The sequence below is a fragment of the Pholcus phalangioides genome, unplaced genomic scaffold (assembly GCF_987345545.1).
Source record: "Pholcus phalangioides strain wild (caught in Gottingen) unplaced genomic scaffold, Ppha-v1.0 ptg000015l_1, whole genome shotgun sequence".
Lineage (NCBI taxonomy): Eukaryota > Metazoa > Arthropoda > Arachnida > Araneae > Pholcidae > Pholcus > Pholcus phalangioides.
Window position 1 is genome coordinate 40,036,894 of NW_028301608.1, and position 24,186 is coordinate 40,061,079.

Consider the following 24,186-nt stretch of genomic DNA (forward strand, 5'->3'; position numbering starts at 1 on the left):
CAGTGGGTGTTGATTGATACGATGCTCGTCTTCCACTATGAAAGTTACCCTAAAGGTATACTGGTTCGAATCCTGGGAATGACATCAGAAACAAGTTATTTACCAACCATGCCCGGTTAACCACCGATAGATGGTGCCACCCAACACCACTGGTTGGAAATTGCCATACGGCGATGTATAACCGGATTTTGTTTGCGGCAAAGTAGTTTGTGTCAGAGATTATTAGTAAACATCTTCGTGGAAAATTTCTCCGATGTAAACCTTCTCAAAGTTTGAAATAAGAGACATACTGAACGATGAGCTGGATATAGGAGGAGTGAACTTATTATTCTACTAAATTTTTCTATTGTTCTTTCGGAAAATTGGTTTCACCGAATTTTTTTTTCACTTCACGGGAGAAACTGATGCAGATTTGGAATCGTTACAATATCTATCTAAATCCAAAATTAATTATTTAACTACTGTAATAAATAAAATGAGACATACTATATTAGATACTATAACATTTGAGCCCCCTTATGACCCCCCCTAGGTGAATGAATTTTCAAAAATCCCTTCTTAGTGAGTATCTACAGTATGAAGTATAATTTTTTATTTATGGCTTCAGCGATTTCGGCTGAATGATGATTGTTCCATATAACCTTATAACCTTTGAACCCCATCCCCCAGGCGGGTGAAATATGAAGAATCCCTCCTCAGTGGGTTTCTACATTAAAACACAAAATACTAGCCAAATTTTATATTTACAGCTTCAGCGATTTTGGCTCGGCGATGATGAATCAGCCAGTCGGTCTGGACATGTTATTTTACATACAGGGTTGGCAAAAAGTCCGTAGCAATTTTAAAAATGAATAAAAACCAAAAAAATAACCGAAATAAAAAACGGTTTGCCGGTTTAGCATCTCTAGGTCACTGCAATTTTTTTTGTCAGGAGAAAATAACTCAAAAACATCCGATAGGTGGCGCTGGTACGAGTGACTTCGGTGGATATATGCAAATGAGAAGGTTTTAAGAACTTCCGCTCCTAATCCACAATCAGTTCACCGTTGTAAACCGTGTATGTGGACCTGCTGCACTCTGCCGTAGCTGGATTTGTGACTCGCCTGCAATGTGTTATCCCCTGTGGTGGTGGTGGTCATGTGGAACACATACTGCTGTAATAAACGATTTGGAGGCATTCTGTTCGTTATTTGCGTATCTTTTTTTCGACTTGTGTACGTCAGCGCCATCTATTGGCTGTGTTTTGAGTTATTTTTTCCCGTCACCTAACGAAGCTAACCCTGTAAACCATTTTTAATTTCGGTTTTTGTTCCGGTTTTAAAACTTTCTACGGACTTTTCGCCCACCCTGTATATAGATTTATATAAGTAGTAGTAGTAGTTATTTTTTCGCAGCTCTCTCTCTTCGGTACAGAAAAATTAATACAGTAATTGATTACTTCTAAAGTTTCAGACAAAAATATCAGAATACGTTAGTTTGAGTTCGACAAACTCTATGAATATTTTCTATAATTATTTGTTTAAAATAACCGTTATAGAAACAAAGATGATGAACTTCGCAGAAATACAAATAAAAAATTCAGAAATTCTTCATTAGTTAGTATGAATAACAGATCTCCGAAACCTGCGCGCGTTGAATTCCAAAAAATTTTATTCTCCCTCAGAATGCTCTCTACCTATGCATTTTTTGAGAAAATTTGTTTTCTTATATTTATCAGAGTGGAACTTTTTTGCTCTTTTATAACGCTTATGAGTTTCAGCGTGAAATTGTCGAAATATTTTTCTCTCGTTTGTATCAAAAACAAAACATCATTAAACGCTGGAGGAAAAAATTGTTTGTTTCGATATTTTTCGGGAGAAGGCATTATTAATTGATAATGATATTATATGTTATTATTATATTATATGTTGATATTATATTATTGATATTAATCGTTTATCTGCATGGGAAATTTTTCTTTCTTTGTCAGTAATTGTACTATAATGAAACTTATTCTCCTGTTTTTTCTTCTGCGTTGAGATATTTGATATTTTATTGAAGTTTTACGCACACATGGTATCATTATTGTGATTACGTAGGTCGTTAGACAGCACGTTAATTTGCAAATTATTACAACTGTATAAGTACATATCACTATTCAAAACCTGGTACAACATGTTAGAGCCCAATTTTCCGAATTCGTAAATCAAGATAAGTTCGTAAACCGAATTAATTTTCCGCGTTCGCAACCTTTCACAAAATTATACGAAAACCAAGACGTTCGTAAACCGAGGGGTTGACTTTCCACAAGCGCTGCTTTAAACTATTTCTGATATGACATTATTTGCATCATAACATACTTTTTCTGACTAAATAATTTGAAGAAAAAAAGCATCTTTGATCAGGAAAGAAGTCATTCTTAGAAAAAATACGCAATGAAATCTGGAATTAACCTGTCATTAAAATGCTAACCTGTGTAGCTATTTCTGAAGAATCTCTAAAACGACAATAAAAAAGTTTCTCTATGGTAACATCTGTTGAAGACAGAATCTGTTAAAAAAATATTTTCTTTCTTCTTTCGAATACATGAACTTCATTAGGAATGAAATCTTTCTTGGATATTCTGTTTTATAAATAGATATTTAATTTTTTCCCCCATCGCATTAGTTTACTATTATTTTAAAATATTTTATCAGTTGAGCTAGAACATCATTGATAATATTCCTCCGTATTTAAAAAAAAAGAAAGAAACACGATAGCGATGCCAAGTAAAACGATTACTTTTAGATTTAAATTGAAATAACCAACCGTGATGATATGATAAGGTCGTAGAATATTTTGATGATTTTTTTTTCCTAATAATATTTGGCATTCCCGTTTAAGGACAAATTTTTTTTTAAAAACGAATAGGCAGTGGCAGCAGAGGTTATTTTGTGAAAACGTCAATCGTGTATAGTAAATTTAAATTAAATTACATTTTTCGTACTATAAAATGCTGTGATTGGAATCTTAGCTTATGTTTAGATACGTCAGCAATGTAAAAAAACAATTCAATGCACATCCATACCTGACCCAGGCTCGTCAGATGACGCCTGTGAGTTGTCCAAATGCTTTTACGTTGCTAATAGGATGATGCCTTATGAACCTCGGCTGCCAATTACTAGCGGATCATTGATCCTAGAGGCATACTGCCACTTAAAGATAAATACTTGCACTTTAATAAATTATCAAAATAACCGGTAGATTTCAAATACGCTATTCATAGGTTTGCGAGAGGTTTTATAGTTATCAAAATAAATAAAAAAAGACTTTTCATTTGGTCACCCTGTCCTAAAAAGTCCAAGCAAAAAGTCATTGCCCTGTCTTTTCTGAATCCAACAAAAAAAAATTCCATGTGTTTATCTGTATTATTTGTTGAAATATTTGAATTTAAAAATCGTTAAAAAGAAGAGAAATATTATTTTGCCCGTTAGTTTAGCGGTTCTTCGTTTTCAGTAATTTTGAATTCAAATATCTCAGCGAATATTGCACTTGGAAATATGGAATTTTCTTTGTTGGCGTCAGAAGAGACATTGACATTGATGGACAGGTAACACAGCGCTTCGCATCCCCGGGAGGAGATTTCGAAGCGTTTCCCGGGGAAAGGCTGCATCCGGAAGTCCAAAAACCTCTTTTAAATTCCGAAGAGGTGAAAAAGAAAACTGAGCGCGGTCGAAAATTTGCTCACAGAAAAAATAAAATCTCAGAAGAAACGGGCAACAACTTTTTAATTGGGATACATTAATTTACCATATAAATTGTTTGAAGTTTTGTGTTCTACGCATTCGTGAAAGACATAATAAGATTTAAATAAATCGCGGCATTTTAAGAAAATCGGGAAATTTTAAACTTTTTCTAATTTACATCTTAGTATCTTCTCGAGTTTTTAAGGTATAGGCTTCTAATTTAAATTAGTTGTAACATATATACTCTTCCTCAAAAAAAAAAATAAAGGATACTTGGTTCATTCGAATCGAATAATTGGTCTCTGAGATATGACCTTATTTATGGATACTTGTCAAATCCGGAAAGTCAAAATCGTGGATTCGCTTTGTACAGGCGTTGTTCACTACTACTGGCTGTCACAAATGCCGTAGCAGTATTGTTGCAAATTTGAATTTTTTCTCTTTAAAACGAGACCAAGATGGACGCGCTATGCATATTTTTAGTGGACTTATTGAAGTTTGAAATTACTTCCATAGAAACTCACTCATTTGGGTGTGATTGCCCCCCCCCCCCACATCCGGCATCGATTTCAAAGGCATTTCCACGTCAAAAAATTCCAAAAACATTGCCTCAAATAAATATAGTTATTTCTTAGTTGTTAATAACTACAGTAAAACTTTAGTTCAAACATGTGACTGGTTTCATGCACCACGATAGTGAAATTAAAGCTATAGATATTGTCGTAGAATATACACTGCTAATGAATTTAATTTCAATTGCATAAATACTTTTGTACTCAACAAAAATAACAGAAATCAAATATTCCCAATTCATAATATCCCCCCCCCCCCAAAAAAAGCTCTTTGTGCTCTGTTGCGACAGATTTTGAAGAGTCATACTTACAGTCGTAATAATTTTAAAATGATCGTGCTGTTATCTCATAGAGATTTACCTTAATTATCAAACGACCTACGTAATTGCAATTATGATACCATGAAACAAAAACCTCAATGAAATATCAAATATCTCAACGATCAAAATCAAACAATCCGAAGCAAAATCAAGTCAAGTGCTGTTGTCTACAGCAGTCATAAATGTCCAATGGACGATCGGGGATCATTTTATTTTTGTTTTCTTAATTTCTATATCAATTATTCCCATTATTACTGTTCGTAGATGGCAACGGCGAGTTTAATTCTAAACATCGTGGTGGCAAGTTGCACATGTACATAGCTCGCATATTTTGTATTTGAAAATGAATCTAATTCTAAAATGTCGTTTTTCATAATTCCAAAAAAGCGACCGCGAAGCAAAGCCCCAAAGAAATCAGGTGCATATTGTGAAGCGCCACAGTTGTAATAATTTGAGAATGATCGTGTGCTATCTCATAGAGATTTACCAAACATTCTACGTAATTAAAATTATGATTCTATGAGACAAAAACCTCAATAAAATATCAAATATCTCAACGCAGAAAAATTTGAAGAATATGTTTCATTTTGCTTCAAAATTACAAAACTTTCTATACAGATGAACAATCTAATCAATGAATAATGTTCTTTTTCCCGAAAGCTAACGAAACAATTTTTTCCTCTGCGTTTAATGATGCGTTGTTTTGTTTTGATACAAACGAGAGAAAAATATTTCGTCGAATTCGCGCTGAAACTCAAGAGAGTTATAAAAAAAAACTGTTGTTCTGATAGAACCAAACATAAATTTCTCAAAAAATGCGTAGGTCGCATTCAATTCATTCTTCATTCTCTGGAATTCTACACGCGCAGCTTTCGGAGATCTGTTATTCACACTGACTAATGAAAATCTTCTGAATATTTTGTTTCTGTTTCTGCGATGTTCATCGTCTTTGTTTCTACGATGGTTATTTTAAACAAATAATGTTTTTTCAGAAAAATGGGCCAATAGGGAAAATGCCCTTTAATAGCGGTGGGACTTCAGTGAAATTTCACATCAGTATAAATTTTTATTTGTTCAGGTAAGAAAACTCCTAATCTTGAACGTTATTGAATATTTTATATTCTACGAATATTGTATATTATAATATTAATATTAATTATTTATTTCACTTTTTATTTATTTAAATACACCAAGCTGCAGAAAACAACCCATTTACAGCAAAGTAACATGCAGAGATGTAATACAATGAAATTAAACCAGATAAAGTGACACAGGTGTGTAATACAAAAAAAAACAAAAAAAACGCAAGTCTATATAAAATAAGTAAAATGAAGGCTGTACAAAACCACCGGATCGATTAAATGTAAAGGAATAAATAAAAGCACATGATGATTAAAAATAAAATGAAAATAAATAAACGGAATGAAATATTTTAACAATCACATACAGCAAATCATTTAAAGAAGAAAAAATCGCTCATCAATCGGGGCGAAGTAATTTACCAATAGGTGTTGTAAATATGTCATGATATATTATTATATAACATACAAAATCGATTTATCGCAAAAGACCAATTGAGTTACCTAAAGTGAGCTATTGGAAATAATTTATTTGATCTGGTGTTGAATCGTTTAACAAGAATCCTATTTTGGACAACAGAAAAGAACAATCGATATTACCAGAAATTAACCGCCACAAAAATTTCCAAAAGAATGAAATTTCTTCTCTTTTCGTAACTGGTGGTTAAAAAGTTTGTCGGGGGGGGGGGGAAGTTGCTGAAATTGTAATATCATGTGTGGAAAATTTCTTCAAATGCAAATATCGCATAAATACATTTTGTTTAATTTCAATATCTTTAATATCATTATTGTAATGAGGATTCCAAACAACCGATGCATATTCCAGTTTTGATCGTATTATAGAATCGAAAAGAACAATCATTGTATCTAAATTATTGAAATCTTTAGTTAGTCTTTTAACCCAACCAAGTTTGCTATATGAATTTGTACAAATGTCATCAATATGATCACGAAAGATAAAATCAGAAGTATAAATTACATTCAGGTCAGTGGCAAAATATATCCTCTGTAAATTCTCAGTGCCAATATAATAAGAGTATGTGGTAGGATGTTTCATGCGAATGAAAGACATAACGAAGCATTTGTGAGCATTCAAGTAAGCGTAGATGATTCGCGATGCACCAGTGATAAATATAGGTTAATTTATCTTGAATAATATATATATTTAAATCATCAGCAAATAAGAAGCAATTATGAAATGCAGCTGCAAGTTCATAGATAAATATGAGGAACAACAAAGCCCAAGGACAGACCCCTGAGGAATGCCTGATGTTGCACAAAAGCCGCCACTAAGAAATGAGCCATAAGATACAAAAATTAGTCTGTTGTTTAGGTAGAAAGCAAATAAATTACAAGTATTATCACAGAAATTGTTTTTTTAATTTATACATCAATATAGAGAGTACACTTTAACAGCCTCATTGACATTAGCATACATTTGTAAAAAATTCCAATCAAAGTGCCAAAAAATATTATACAAAGAATGAAAGTCAGCTTTCTCCAAAATCATAATTAAAATCCTTAACTCTTGTGGTAGGATGACGATTAAGAGAAAGATTTTCTAAAGACATCAATAAAGCTGGATAATAGTGTTCTTTTATAAGTGGAAATTCCTCCTTATTGTCCGTATTGACCGACACAGAAAAATGTGGAATAGATAGTAAACCCTAGATCCAAAATTCTACTGAATGAGTTAGCGATAAAATTGCATTGAATTAAGGAATAGTGTTGCATGGAAGGTTGCACATTATGCTAATAAATTATTCTATTATACCTGAATGAGATCAAAGACTCATTCAAGGTAAATATTTGTAGATGAAAAAATAAATTCTATAAATTGTATTAGTTCCATAATTTGTTCGAGTATATTATGGATGTAAGGGAAAATAAAGTGCTGGTCATTTGTAGGTAAGTACATAGTAATCCACTACTTATTCTTTAAAATGTCTCATTATTTAGCCAAGTGACCGACCAGTATAGAATTTGGTGAACATAATAAATCAATCATGTATGGAGAAACTATGGGAAAAAAATTGGCAGCGCTTTTTGGATCTAGTTACAAAAAACCCACGATTCTCTTCATTACACAGCTGCTACTTAACGACACTTGCATACACTGGAACTCCCGTGCTAGAATGTGCGTTCCGAAAGCATGTGTGGTCCTAACGTATTTATATTGTCGGAGTTATGCATGCTTCGTGTTCTAGTGATATTGCCATCTGTCTTCTATATTTTGAAATCAAAATGAAATCATTTTACGGCTGTGCTACTGTTGCATCTCTTTTTTTCGCCAGACAAAAAAAAAAATAAATGTTCACAATAGACAAAATCAGTGTTTCCTCAAAGTGGGTAATATCACTCTCTTAGAGATGCTGGAACAGACTATAGTTGTGTATGTAATAAAACAGCCATGAATGTACTATGGAAGTTTTTAGGTTAGCATAGGATGATAGGTACTGAGAAAAAACAATTTCTGAAAAAGCAGGGCAGTAGAACAAATAAGTGGGCGTCATTGCCTTTACCAAAAGCTGTGGGTTACCTTTTTACACCGTTCTGTTTCTCACCGTTCATTCGACTAAGGAATATTCTCTATACATCTCAGGAAAATATATCAACATTTGGACACGTGTCTTGATGGTTTAAAACTTACAAGTCATAAATATTGGGAAGTTAGACGGCTAATGCGCAAACAGTCAGCAATTCCTAACATCATATTTTACAATAATTTTGAGAGAAAACCATAAATATTTCCCTATCAGCATAAAAAGGTTTTAGAATATATTTTACGCAGACGTGTATAACATGACTTATATACGCTCAAAGATTAATAATTTTTTTTCCTCTTAGAGCTATCAGAAGTCTATCAAATATCAAATAAAATCGAAAGACATATGACATTTATAATGTCCAAGTCGGTAAAAATCCTTAGGTCTCAGAAATATTTCGGCTAAATGGAATGAGACACACGTGTGTCGATAAACAAGACTATTTTGCCGCTGGTGATCCATCGTTAATACATCCATCGTTATATATATACTTACCATATAAAACTATCTAAAATAAATTTTCCCAAGAATATCTTCGAAAAATAATAATAATAACTAAAGTATATAAAGTAAATAAATAAAGTTGTTCGAGTTTTATTTATTTTTATTCGCTGCTGCATATCAGAGAGAAAGAGTTTCCATTTTCCTTTTTTTATTTCAGATATTTATTTTCTGTTTTCTCTCTGCTAGCGTCACACACTACCTTTCAGACAGGAAACTATTCCAGGAAAAAGGACTTATTGGGTTATCTATTAACACACAGCAGTCCTGGTCCTTACATCGTTATTTTTCATTCGGCAGCAATTTTTCGGAATGATCTCTTCAGAGCGACATACGAACGTTTGGACACGTGTCTTAATGATTTCAAACTTACAAGTCATACATATTCGGAAGCTACACGGCTAATGTACTAACAGCCAGGGATTCGCAACATCATATTATACTAGAATTTTGAGAGGAAAATCAATTTTTTTCGTATCAGTGTGGAAATCTTTTATAATATATTCTATACATGCGTACTTAACATTATTCGTGCTCTCAGCTAACCATTTCTCCCCTTAGAGCTTTCAGAATTGTATCAAATACGAAATAACGTCGAAAAACATATGACATTTATAGACACAGATATCACTGTCCGGGTAATATGCAAATGCATAAGTGCATATGCAATTACATATTACAGCACCTTTCATAGTTATTGTACATAAATTGCATAAACACACCGAAATTTTTGAATATGGGCCTATTTTTAGTATTTTCAACATTTTTTTCTATTAATAGCGTTGTACTAATGTGTTTTCACAAGATTATTTTTATCTCTTTATTCTTTAAATTAAATCGAATTTCTTTCATTTTTTCAGGAAAATATTTCCCTTTCACAATTGAATATTGTTCATTTTAGGGCATATTTTTAGCAATTTTACAATGCAAATTTTTGCACTTCTAAATGCGTGTTTTCTTCATTTTTCGCGAATATTTTTCAGTTTTACTCTGCTTATTTTTCTTTTCTCTTAAGGCATACTTTAGTGCTTATATTATGTTTTTTTTCATTTTTTGTGAATTTTATTTCATTTTTGTGCATAATTGTTTTTAACCTTCGTACATATTTTTCTTCTTTGTAAATATTTTACACTTTTAGATATTTCTGTATTTTTAAATGCACAGTTTCTTTTGCCATTCTTTGCACATATTTTTCCTCTTTAAAGAAAATTCAGCATTTTTCAATGCTTGTTTCAATTCTTTTAGATGCATGTTTTCGAAATTTGTATTAATTTGTTTTCATTTTTCACACATATTTTTGATTTTATGACATATCTCGGCATTTTAGAATGCAGATTCATCTTATTTTTAGTGCGTATTTTAGTTATTTTAGCGCATTTTTCATCGATTTTAGTGCATATTTTGCCCCATTTTTATCGCACATTATCCGGGCTCTAATAATAATCAAATCAGTAAGAATCCATGGATCTCAAAAATATTCAGTCTAAATGGATTGAGACAGCAATATGTCCACAAACAAGACTATTTGGCCTTGGGAAAAGTACATTCATCGATATATGCTTATATATATATATACAGTATATATTTTCTTTTTAAAGATATTCTTGGAAAAACTTATTTTAGATAGTTTCATTATATATATATATACACACACACTATGAAACTGACTAAAATACATTTTTCCAAGAATAACTTTAAAACAAATATTTTTTATTATAATAATAACTGAATTATATATGTATGTGTGTGTGTATATATATATACATATTGAAAAATATCATTATATATATTTATATATATATAATGATATTTTTCTATATTTCTATATTCTATATATATTCTATTTCTATATTATTCTATATTTTCATTGCTCATTTCTTGGCTTTCTAGTTCACATAATTAATTAAATAATAATTAATTTTTCTTGTCATATATATATATATATATATATATATATATATATATATATATATATATATAAATTACTTTTATATATATTTATATATATATATGACAAAAAAAATTAATTATTATTTAATTAATTATGTGAACTAGAAAGCCAAGAAATGAGCAATGAAAATATAGAATTCAAAAAAGAATTCAAAAAATGAGAAAGTTAAAACCAATGTCTAGGGCACTCATCGGGGGGAACACCCTGACATTGGTTTAACACAGAACGTTTCTGAGAGCATATCCTGGCATTTATAGCCCAAAAGGATGCTCGATCCCCTTTTTCAAATTTTCAAATTTTAAATTTTCATGATGTTCATTTTGTACATTTTTCTATATGTATGTATATATATAACATACGAGGCATACTGGGTTACCTTTTAACATTGCTCTGGTCCTTACTGTTCATAGTTTTTTCATTCTATAGGAATTTCCCGGAATTTTCTCTTCAGAGAATAACATAAACATTTTAACACAAAATCTTTGTTTCTTAATGATTTCGATCTTACAAGTCATAAAAATACTAGGGGAGCGAGACGCCAAATGTACTAACAGCCATTTTTGCAACATTATGTTTTACAAGAATTTTGAGAGAAAAATCATAATTTTCCCTGATTAGCGTAGAAAAATTTAATTATGCACACGCATTTATGATTCATGACTCGTATATTCTCAAGATTAATAATATTTTCTCTTACAGCTTTCGCAAGTCTATCAAGTAAAATCGAAACACATCTGACATTTAATATAGCCAAGTCAGTAAAAATCCTTTGGTCTCAAAAATATTCCGGCTATAAGGATTGAGACAGGTATATATCAAATAAACAAGGCTATTTCGCCTTGGGTAGAAAGTACATTCATCGTTATATGCTTTTTTCCTATGAAACTATCTAAAATAAATTTTTCCAATACAATCTTCGAAAAATTTATAAAATAATAATAATAACTGAAGTGTATAAAGTGAGTAAATAAAGTTGTTCAGAGTTTTACTCATTTATTTACTTTTATTCGCTGTTGTATATAAGACTTTCTATTTCTTAGTTCATTTGAGATATTTCTATTCTGTCTTCTCTTTGCTAACGTCAGACATTACCTTTCAGACAGAAACTTATTCCTGGAAAAAGGACTTACAGTCACAACCGCTAATCGAAGCCGAAAAGAATTCTTTTCTTTATGTCAAATACTACCTCTTATATAGAAAAGCTAGTATATAGGGGAAAAAAATGAAATAGGAAATACCAAAAGATTCTTCTTAAATGTGCCTGTTTTCCTTCTTTCAAAGAAAACTTTTAATAGATGTACAGACTTATATAAAAAATAATAATAATAATGTTTATAAAAAAAGCTAGACGAGACTTTGAGCAACATTTCAAGCTAAAAAAGGACAAGAATAATAGATAAGGGAATATTAAAGGAAAACTTAGTTTTCGGAACATTACATTAGCTGGAATCACATTTATTTATGTTCCAAGATAAATAGCTTGAAGGCATGAATGGTTGAATCTTTTGGATGGATTTTGTTTTTCTTCATGTAAACCAAATAATTCCTTGTTTATCTGATTCATGTCATGTACTAAATTGATAAACAAAATTGCAAATTATATTATCATAAGGCAGAAAAATAATGAAAAGGGTGAAAATTGAATGTGAAGTCTTCTAATGATAATACAATGTTTCTTTTCGGATATCGTACTGTAATTCGGGAGTTGAAATTTAATAACGATGTTTCTTAAATTTATATTTTCGTTAGATTTATATGCTTATTATTATATTCTGTTTCCTCTCTTGTAACGTCAATCGTTACCTTTTAGAAAGAAAACTGTCCTATGAAGAAGGACTTACGGTCACACAACAGCTATTCAAAGCCAGAAAGAAGCGGACACTATTTCTTACATAGAAAAGCAAATATATACATATGAAAAAGAAAAATACCAAAAGACTCTACTTAAATCTGCGTTTTTCTCATTTGAAAGAAAAATTTTAATGGATTTACCGGCTTTAGAATAGCTAACAAACGATTGCTTCAATGTCGATTGCTCGAGATATAGCGAAAAACAATTTGTTTCGAATCAGGACAACGAACCTGGTGCTCAGACGAAAAAAGGTATTAAAAATCAGAGTGACATGTGATATCATTGGATTTGTCTTTGCAATGTGCATCTGGCGATACCATTACTTTTAACTTGCGTTGGGTTTTTCCTGAGATATGAGCGTTTAAATAATTTCGTCACGCAACTTTTTGCGAATGCGCCCAGTATCATCAGATGATATAAAATACGTATTCACGTCACATAGAAGAAAAATAACAGATTAGAGAATTTTAAAAGAAAACTTAGTTTTCGGAACATTACATTTGAGCTGAAATCCCATTTATTTATGTTCTAAGATAAATAGCTTGAAGGCGTTGAATGGTTGAATTTTTTGGATTAGTTTTGTTTTTATTTATGCAAATAAAATAAGTCTTTGTTTATCCGATTTGTGTCATGTGCTGAATGGATGAACAAAATTGCATAATTATATTATCATTGCAAGAAAAGAAAAATAATATGAGAAAGGTTAAAATTTAATGCAAAGTCTTCTAATGATAATACGATGTTTCGGATATCATACTGCAGTTCGGGAGTTGAAATTTAATAACGATGTTTCTTAAATTTATATTTTCTTAGGATTTGCGTGTTTATAATTACATTTTGATAAAACAAAGTTTTGGTTTTTTTCTATGTAATTTTTTTTTAGTTTTTCTATCAAATTATGAATATCTGTCAGCCGGAAGGAATGAAAATATAAATACTGCTATTAGTAAAATATACGGATAATTTATAAATTTTCTTATGTTACGAAAAGTGATATTAGTGAGAGATTTACAATTATTTATTTATTTTGAGACTCATGTTCAAAGATGAAATTCTTCCAATATGAATGGCATCATAATCTGTGTTAAAAAAATGGAAAAAAATTATATTAAATTTAAAAAAAAAAGTCTTCATAACTTTTCAAATTTTCTTCCAATTTTCAATAAGAAAAAAATAATGCTGAAATTGATGTTTCTCTTTACTGTAGTTCCACATATATCCTGTGATGAAAGCAGCGTTGTATTATTTTGGCAAAGAAACCGTACCATTAAAGGAAAAAGCTTAACTATAATGCAATTGCTGATTTTCGCAAATTATAGTTATTATTCTACAAACGAATACAAATGGAAATTTTTATCTAGTGCTAAGAACTAATTCCGATTCTTAGAATTTGACTTTAAGCAATTTTTGTGTGAATATTATTTACATATTTGTCTGAAAATTTTTTTTTCTATATTTTGTGAATATTATTGTTCACAAACTTGCTTTATATTATTTAATATATTATTACACACGGTTACGGTTATATTATTTACAATTATTTTTAACATTTCTTAAAAAATTGTTTCATTGTTATTCTCAAATTTTTCGATATTATTTAAATATTTCTTGTGCCATTATTTACCAATTTGTTTTAATGTTATTATTTACAAATTTCTTTGTATATTATTTGAATTTTACAGATTAAATTAACTATTATTTACGAATTTCTTTCGATATTTCGGTACAATTCAAAAATTTGTAATACCACACTGCTTGACGTTGTGCATTCTATCCAATAAATTATTGAAGAGAGCTTGAGGGATTTTGTCCCATCATTAGACCTTCAAAGTGATTTTGAGTTCCTCTATGGTTCGAGGAGGGTTATGTCTTTGAGCAACACGTCTGCTGCGTGCTTAAGACCGTGGGAGGGTCACCGCACCTCAACAGAATACATATGCCAGTCTAGTGGTAAAAAGAAACAGAAATTTCACTACTGGCTAGGTAGCTGAAGATCTTGCTAACGCTACTGCAATCACGTATATGCGAGAATCATTTTTCGACGATTGAATAATGTTGCCATATAAATGTAAGCCTATAAAATTCATTCCGCTGCGAGTACATCGTCGTCGAGAAGATTACGTTGCTGTAATGAGCATAATTTGTAGGGATCAGCAACAGTGGTTCAGTAATGTTCTCTGATGAATCGCGCTTCTACATCCACAGTGATTTTGGACACCAGCTACTGTGAAGAGAGCAGGTAACTCGTTAACATTAGCAGTATGTCCAGGAAATTGATCACTATAGCCGAATTATGGAGTAATGGTATGGGTGGGTATCATATCATACACAATGCCAGAACTCCGCTTCATACCTTTGATGAAGTTACCGTAAAATCCCAGCGTTATTGCACCGAAATTCTTCTGTATAATTTCCGTCTTTTCAGCGTTGCAGTGCGTCCGGACTTTCTGTTCATGGATGGCAATATGCCCGTCCGCATAGGACGGATGGAGTGAATGACGATCAAGAAAGTGAAATACATGCCATGACCAACATATTCGTCAGATCTAAATCCCATATAATACGCCTGAGATACATTCGGCAGACGTATTGCTGAAAGACAGCTTTGCTAAGAACCTTTGGACAATGCGTGCCACGTGTGGTCGCGCTTTATCCTGTTGAAATATGGCTGTGGGCAAGCCCTGAAGGTAAGGAAGGACAACTGGCTCCAACACCTCGGAGATGTAGCGCTGGCTTTTTAAAGTACCGGCAATGCGTACTAGAGGAGTGCGAGAGTGATATCCAATACCGCCCCATACCATAATACCCGGTGCAGGACCAGTGTGGCGGTGCATAACGCAGCTGTTCAGCATCCTCTCTCCACGGTGTCTCCAGACTCGAATCCGACCATCGTGGTGCTGCAGACAGAAGCGTGACTCGTCAGTAAAGACAATTTCATTCCATTGTGCCGTCCACATCCTTCTTTCATCGCACCATTGGCGGCGGAGACGTCTGTGGTTCTGCGTCAAGGGTAGACGAAGCAATGGACGTCTTGCGGACAGACCACTCTGCTGTAAACGGCGTCGAATGGTACGCGCAGACACTGGATGATGCGGTACAGACTGAATGTGCTGTGCTATGGTTCGTGATGTGGCTGAGCGATCCGTCACTGCCATACGCACAATACGCCTGTCATCACGTGAAGTGGTGCACTGAGGTGGATGCGATCGAACACGTCGGTCCGTCGTACCCTCCTGCATCCAACGATCCCATATCCGCATTACAGTTGTTTGGTTTCGTCCAACACGACTACCGATTTCCCCGAAAGATAATCCACAATCTCGGTAGGCCACTATCCTTCCTCTGTCGAACTCGGATACTTGATCAAAAGATGATCGCTGTTTTCTACGAGGCAAAATTGATCTTTTTTTGAAAAAAACCACAAGAAAAACACAATTGCCGTACTTCAAATCGTCGAAATCTCCAAGCCTTAAATAGCGCTTTGAAGTGGCGCCACAGGCGCGCGTGATGTGCGTCTGTGCTGAAATTCTAATCATTTGCATATCTCACCTCCGCTAATGCATGTTGTAAATTTCATATTATTTGCATGCTTCCTTCAGGGTGTTGCATTTACGGTGGCCAGCAGTGTATTTTAGTTTTATATACACATAACAAGGAAAGACATACAACACTTACTCGATCGAGCTGATGTAAATTTGTCTGAAATGGGACATTCCCGACTTCTTTACGGGACGTTCCCGTAATTTTGGACGTCCCAACTTTTTTTTTTATTCAATTTTCCATTTTCTCTCTTATTTTTAATGATTCTCACTTGAACCTTCGAAGACTTAGTCATATATATGTATATAATTATCATAATATAATTTATATCATTTTTCAATTATAATATTATACAAACATATTCATCCCACCTGTTCGTCAAACGTATACGTTGTCTTTGGTGAATTATAAATTTTCACCCAATGTGTGTGTGTGTGGAAGCTCCTTACTTCCCACCATTCGCGATTTTTAAGAAATTTTAGTGATAGTTGGCACTTTACTATATATCATATACATAACACTTTACTTGCCTTTGAATTAAATTTGCCTTGAATTAAAATGCCTTTGAACAATATTTTTGGCTATAATTGCAACTTTACTTTCGTTTGAAATTTTTTGTGGCTACAATTAGCAACTTGCATTTGACAATTTATGGCTAAAATTTGTGATATCCAGTATGGATCGAGATTTCCTATTTCCCGTATTTTTATAAAAGAAATATCGTCAGCCTAGGTATTTATTGTGCTCTGTGTGTTGATATTTTTCTAAAGGAACACCTTTGGCAGGCCGAATTGAACCCCTAGGTGGGCCGCATCTGGCCCGCTGGCCATAGTTTTCCCATCACCATCTTAGAAAATGGAAATAAAAATACAATACAATACAATACAATACAAATACAACGCCACAACAGGCAAATTGCCCAACGAGGTGGCTGCTTAAGAACATCATGGATCCCCGAGCCATTTTTTGGAGGCCCTACCTACCACTGCTACACCACACATGCACACCCCCCCCCCGCGAAACCCCCCAACGAACCCCTAACGAATCGGTACATGCGGGAATGTGCGTGTACGTGTAGTGCAACCTGACGTAAAGTTTGTTTCTGTGTAATGTTTGTTATGTGTAGTGCTGTCATCTGCCCCCGGTTTTTCTAACTATGAGTGAAGTGTTATGATTGAATGATTTACCGTTGTAGGACTGTTGCTCTCTGTGGCGAGACTTTTTAACGGGGAGATCGGCTCGCATTTGCGCCTTGAAGTTGGGAACCACAGAAAACCAACTTCAGCCGACCACCACTGTGGGGTTCGAACCCGGATCCTCGCATCACGAGTCCGGCACTATAACCACTCGACCACCACAGCGGCACGGCTATACTGTAACTAACTACTACTAATACTGTACTGCAAATTACGGCTATACTGTATATAAATTTCGGCTCTCTTACTTTAGCATTTCATGAACTGCGTTCGTTAATTTCTGGAACGTTCTAAGTGTATATATATCAAACTTGAAAAAAAGCGATGGTTTACTAGTTATTCTTTCTGTCTAAGTTAAATCATTGAACACATATCCTGAATTGCTCCAATACTGTATCAAATTCAAGTTTTAGAAAATTCCGCGATCATTTTTTCAATCCGATTTTAGAAGCATTCTTCCTCAACATTTTTTCCATCCAATTCTTAGACAGAATTTTTTTTTCTTCCAGATAATATCATTAAATCTCTAACACTCCAATAGATGGTTTCACAAAACGATTCTTTCGTACTGTGAGAGCAAGAAAATTGAATTGGAAAAAAATGTACAAATACATGAATTTTTCACACTCGGTGAACCCTTTCAAGGAGTCTCATCTTTACAAGTGTAGATAAATATAGATATAGGCTACATACAGCTTTCTTTCGAACCCATTCATCTGACAAATAGAAATTCTTTCCCTTTAGAAGATCTTGATAAAAAAAAAAAATAATAATAAATAAATATGATTTCTTATCTACAGAAGAAAGAAAAGAAAAAAGTTCTTATATAAGAAAAACTAAAGTTCACACAAGTATAGAAAAGCTTGGGATTCTCTCGTCATTCGACATCAGTCGTGGGAAACAAAAATGGAAGACCAAAACAAACCAAAAAATCTTAAGAGACATATATAGAGATAGATGTTAATACCTTCGGCTTATCTCTTCGTTTACGGAGGTGTACATAGGAAATAAATAAGAAAGAAAGGAAAATCGTCTTAAGAAATGCTGAAACTATGTACTAAAGGCCAAAAAGAAAAAAAAAAAAAAACCAAAGGAATAATGGCGAATGTGACATTCACAAGTCCTTTATTTTATTTTCCATTTCTTTCCTTTTATCTTTATCCTTAATATGAAACTGCTTGCTCACTTCACGGAAATACCTGGAAAAATTCCTTCTGGGGTTTTTCTCCCTTGTTTTCCCTAGGAAAAAAAACGTATAAAACTCGCGCCTTTATTATGAAGACATTTTGTTTTCTCTGCGAGTATAAGAGGAGGTATAAGGAGACTTACTTCTAAATACAAATACAAATACAACGCCACAACAGGCAAAATGCCCAACGAGGTGGCTGAGAAAAAAGATGCCCATAAAAATCGTAATGCCCTAAACTATCGTAAGTCTTGAATGCTTGAACATCGTTATTAAAATAACGTTTTTATACAGTCGAACCCCGTTATAACGAACTCCAAGAGAATAGAGAAATCACTATATTATAATGAAATTTCGTTTAAAGGAATTCCAGATGTAAACATTGTCCCTATGTAAACGTACCTGGGGGATTAGAAAAGTTTTCGTTAAAACGAGATTTTTTCGCTATAAAAGTGTTTGTTAAAACGGGATTCGACTGTAGTTTCTATAACAGTTTACTATATATGTATATAATCGGCCTCGCTTAAACAGAAATCAACAAAAATTCCGGCACATAATATCCGATTAAGCAGGGTATTCGATTATACGGGGAACAATTCAATTGCTGTTTACGAATACGAATTTAACATCGTTGGTATAGTTTGTATATTGAAAACTGACGAAGGATCATTTTAATGAAGCTTGTGGAATGAATCAGACAGTAAAATGGCATGAAATTTGTTTTGAATTAAAACTATCATAATGCCAACGAATTTTACTTTACTTTTGATTCGAAAAATAGCACTTTCTATAGTCCTAACAGAGAATAAAAATTAAATAATTAAATGTAGGTACTGAAGACAACTTAAATACTTTTCGAGACCAGTAATTACTTTCTCGACATGAAAGTTTTTCCCAAGTCTTAACTTAGCAATATGTGCGAATTTCATGCTTTAACCTCTCCTTTAACATTACAAGGGGTCGTCGAAATGCGTGCTTGCCCTGGCTGACCAACCAGTCGCGGCCCTGAGCGAAGTCAAAACAAGCAAAATATAATGTTATTTTTGCAGTATCGTGAAGACCGCTGCAGAAAAATGACATAAAGCTAACGTTTCATGGAACCTTGTTTGCAAGAAGAACAGTCAGTGTGACTCACGCACGCGCACGCGCGCACACACACACACGATTCCGATAATAGACTGAAGTAGTTCTCAAACTTTCCTCACCCTGTGGCTTCCTTGCCCCAAATCAACGTTGATGCACGGTTCCCCAGAACAGTCTTACAAAGAAGCACTCCAAAGCAACGAACAGGCACATCATGAATATCGGGAGGTCACCGCGACGCTCCTTAGTTGGCGATTACCCTAGGAGCAACGACGAGCACTTTGAGAACCACTGGTATACAAAAACGAGCTGTCGAAACAATCCTATGCCAAAATAGCACCACAGTAGTGATAGGCCAATCTCTAGTATGGTGTTGACCGAAGGGGGGAATGGGTCGGAAGATGAACAAGGAATCCAAACTTGCTGAGGGATTCGGCCGAAAGCAGAGTAAACTGGAAAAATGTTGCTAAAAAAAGAGGGAAAAGATTCTTTACAAAAAAGGAGCCTTTTATTAGAAACCAGATTCTGTAAATACCTGAACCTGAAGAACTAGATGCACCCAAATTTTCATCACTTATGCGATTTCGGACCTCTCCGCAACGGAAGAACTGGAACAGATATAGTCTAACTGTCCATGTCCGGCCTATCTGTAGAGACCTAAAGACAGTGGCTCTTGTTGGAAGTGCAAGAAAGGAAGGGTATCGAGATGAATTGAGCATTATAGTAAATAAATTTGACAGCATTTCAAAAAAATTACATCTGCTTGCACTTATTTCGATGACAAAGTGTGCGTGCGTGCGTGCGTGTCTGTGTGTGTGTGTGTGTGTGAAGTGCAACATCCCATATTTTTTTTTAAATATTGACAATCTTTTTTTTGTCATGTAATATTATTCAGGGTACTTCATTTGCTTACTATAACCCCTCAAAAATGTTCTCCTCTGGATATTTCAATGTTCGCCAATCAAAAGGTCAAGTCACTCCTCTTATAAAGTTTTTATTCAATCTATAGGGATGGCGTTATATTCAGGTCTGACTGTAGTATGCACGAGATGCCGTGCCCCTGAAAGGGGGTGGGTGACGCACCTGTTGGCCTAAAGACCAGAACCTTTTGTTTTATGGTTTTCACCCAATATATTTACTATGCAGGGTCTTGTCTCAATGATATTTGGACTATGCAAATTTTGCCTCCTTTGTTTTGTTTTACATTTCTTTCCTTTTACCTTAATCCTCAATACGAAGCGGCTTGCTTACTTCAAGAGAAATTTCCAGAAAAATTCCTCCTCGGTTTTTCCTAGAAAAAAAAGTGTATAAAACCGCGTTTTTATTATGAAGACATTTTGTTTTCTCCGCGAGTATAAGAGGAGGTATAAGGAGACTTCTAAACTATTATAAGACTTGAATGCTGACATCGTTATTAAAATAACTTTTTTTATAGTTTCGATAAGAATTTACTGTATATTTTAATTTCCTTCTTTTTCCTTGAAGTAAAAAAAATGAGATTTTTAATGGCTGGCTGTTATTTCAAGAAATTTTCTTAATTATCACGACGGAAAATAATGAGGAAGAAAATTTTATAAATATCAGTGGACACCTTTTTTTTTATTTTGGTGTTTTTAACTGAGAGTTGAAACTTTTGGAAAAATTCTTGCGTGTGAAGTAGCTCTCAATTTTCCGAAGATAATTTATGTTTTCTGACTGATTACGAGACTTTTAAAAAAATTAATTCATCTTACCTGAGGTTATACTGAAGATTTTTCAAAACATGTTTTTGTTTTCTCGAAATGACGGTGAAAATTTAATAAAAACTCTCATTACTCATTAACATGGTTCTTATTTTAGTGATATATTGTTTTTTTGTTTCGAATTTCTTGCAATTAATTCTCTACTGTATCAGTTTATTGATTAATTTATAATATGATGTGTCATGTGTGATACAAGAGTATTACTGACTAAATAACCATTTTATATATACGGGGTGATTATAAAAAAAACTATCCCGACATATGGGCCCCTAACTATCATACCATTCACAAGAAGCAGCATAAAATAAAGCATTTTATTGTGTTTCACAAATTTTCCACATGACCTTGTGGAGGACTAATCAGGCTGGGATCTCAGCCGAAGAAACGGTGTGACGAATGAAACGAACATTAATGCTCTGGTGCACGGCAAAGTCCTTTTTAATTTTTCCTTGCCTAGCTCCGGAGATTTTCGTGCTACAGGTGCCATTCCAACGCTATTTAGTGTTTTTCAGTATGGAAATCGCATTCCAATACAAAAAACTTGGTGTTGCCATTTGATATTTTCGAAATTTTCTCACTGTAACCGTAACTGTTAGAGTGACACTGCTGTTTTCCATATCATTCTTGAGCGCATACATCAAAATACCTTATGCCAAAATTTCATTCAGTTTCTGTGAATGGTATGATAGTTAGGGGCCCATATGTCGGGATAGTTTTTTTATAATCACCCTGTATGTATATATACTGTGTTATTCAATCTAATGTTTAGAAAGCAAAATGTAATGTTTAGCAATGTATTTTTTTTTGTATAATTTCATGGAATTAATAATCTACCATACCCTCAATCGGTTTAATTATACATTTAATATGGTATGTCGCGTATAGTATATGTGTGTTTCTCTGTGAATAACATTTTGCTACTTTGATTTTATCTTATGTTTAGAAAACTTTCATAAATTTTACCAATGTATCAGTATTTTGCATTTTCTCCCCTGGTATGAAGATATTTAAATATTTAAAAATTCTATATAGTCCATGAACATTATTCTTCTCGTTGAAATGCGTGTTATTGATATTTTTTATGTTAATATCGTCTAGCATTAAAAAAATGAATCAAATAATAGCAGAATCTATATTCCATGACCATAAAATTTAATAAAAACTTTCATAACTTATGAATTTATTAATTAGTTTTTGATATGACGTGTTGCGCATGGTATTTGCATGTTATTGACTGAGAAACATTTTTTTCACCGTCATTTGAATCTTATGTTAGAAACTTTCATAAATTTTGACTAAATTACAATATTTTACATTTTTGCTATTAGGTATAACAATATTTAGGCATTTTACAAAATTCAAATAAAAGGCCCAGAGAATACTTCTCTTCCAACACTTTAATGCCAAAATAATTTTTCTAGGTTGTGCGCACTTGATTGATTTTTTCAGTATTAATTTCGTCTAACATATAAAATAAATGAAATCATAGCTGAATAAATATTCCACGACCATAAAAACATTGAACACTGTAAGGGATTTAATTAATTGCACAAGTTAAATCACGCCTAAAAAAATTCTTTGAAAACCCCATACAATTTTATTCACCCAAATGATATCATTGAAAATATAATAACGATAAGAATTTCTCATTCACCATTTTTGCATTCGTATTTTATTAATAAATCCATCATGGTCTACGCTGCGTTTTTCATCAAATAGCTGGTGCAGACACAATTTTTTTTTCGGTCAGAAGAAACTCAAAATATTCGAAAAAATCCATTTAAATGTTCAGTATTTGGAGAAAAAAAAAATTTTGATGATATTTCATTCACTGAATAGTTTCATTTTTTATATAAAATGAAAGATATTTTTCATCGTGTCCTAAAGAATGACATGAAGAGATTAATATTCAGAAGAAATAACGGTACAGAAGATTAATAACGAGTGGAAAACTTTATTGAAAAAAAAAATGAAGCAAGAAAAGTGCATCCATTTTGAAAAGGAAAGAACTCTACATCGATTACTTAAGATGAAAGAAAAAGGAATGAGAAAAAGTGCTTATAAAAGTGGAAAAGAAGTCATTTGTGAATAGAAATCCAAAAAATATGAAATGAAAAAAAAAATTTCTGGGAAATATCACGAATTTTTTTCATTTCGAATATGATAATGCTTACTCGAAACATTTTTTTCCACTGTTTCATTCCAAATAGTTTCCTTTCCAGCAAAAAGGAAAATGTGCATGAGTTTGTGTTTTATTCCGAAAGAAAATGAAAAGTTAAAAATGCTTAATAACTTAGTCCTACGTGTGATTTTCTGGAATGTCATATTTTATGCCAAAAGGAGAAGGACTTGAAAGATTTTCGTTGAAAAGTTCAAAGTGAAGCACAAAATTTAAGATTACAATGAAACAGTGATGTATAATGCAGGGTATTTTCGCGTTTTCCAATACTAATGACGATGTTTTCCAAAGATCAAAGTCTTTTTAATGTTTTCTATTGTAAATCAATGCTAAGATTTATGTGAAACTTAAGGAAGATTTATTACAAGCTTATAGTGTATCGACCATATGTTTTTAGATGTCAGACTGCATATGCCATTTTATTCAACTACTTAATGTGTTTCGTATGAAAACCTTCATTACGGGTTTTCTAGATGATAACTTTTCTTTGAAGTTAAAAAAAACAAAAGGTGTTAAAGTGCTGCTATAAATTCATATCCAACTACGATAAAGCTGATACATGCAATACATGAACTGAAATATTTATACTCGAATATAAATATACTCTAACAGAAATATTTATACTCGTTTTGAGCCATAAATGTAAATGGATTTTATAAAAGTGTGCATTATGCATTTAAAAAAAAAAAAGACTGCTATAACTAAGCAGTATTACCATATTTCATGGTTTAAAAT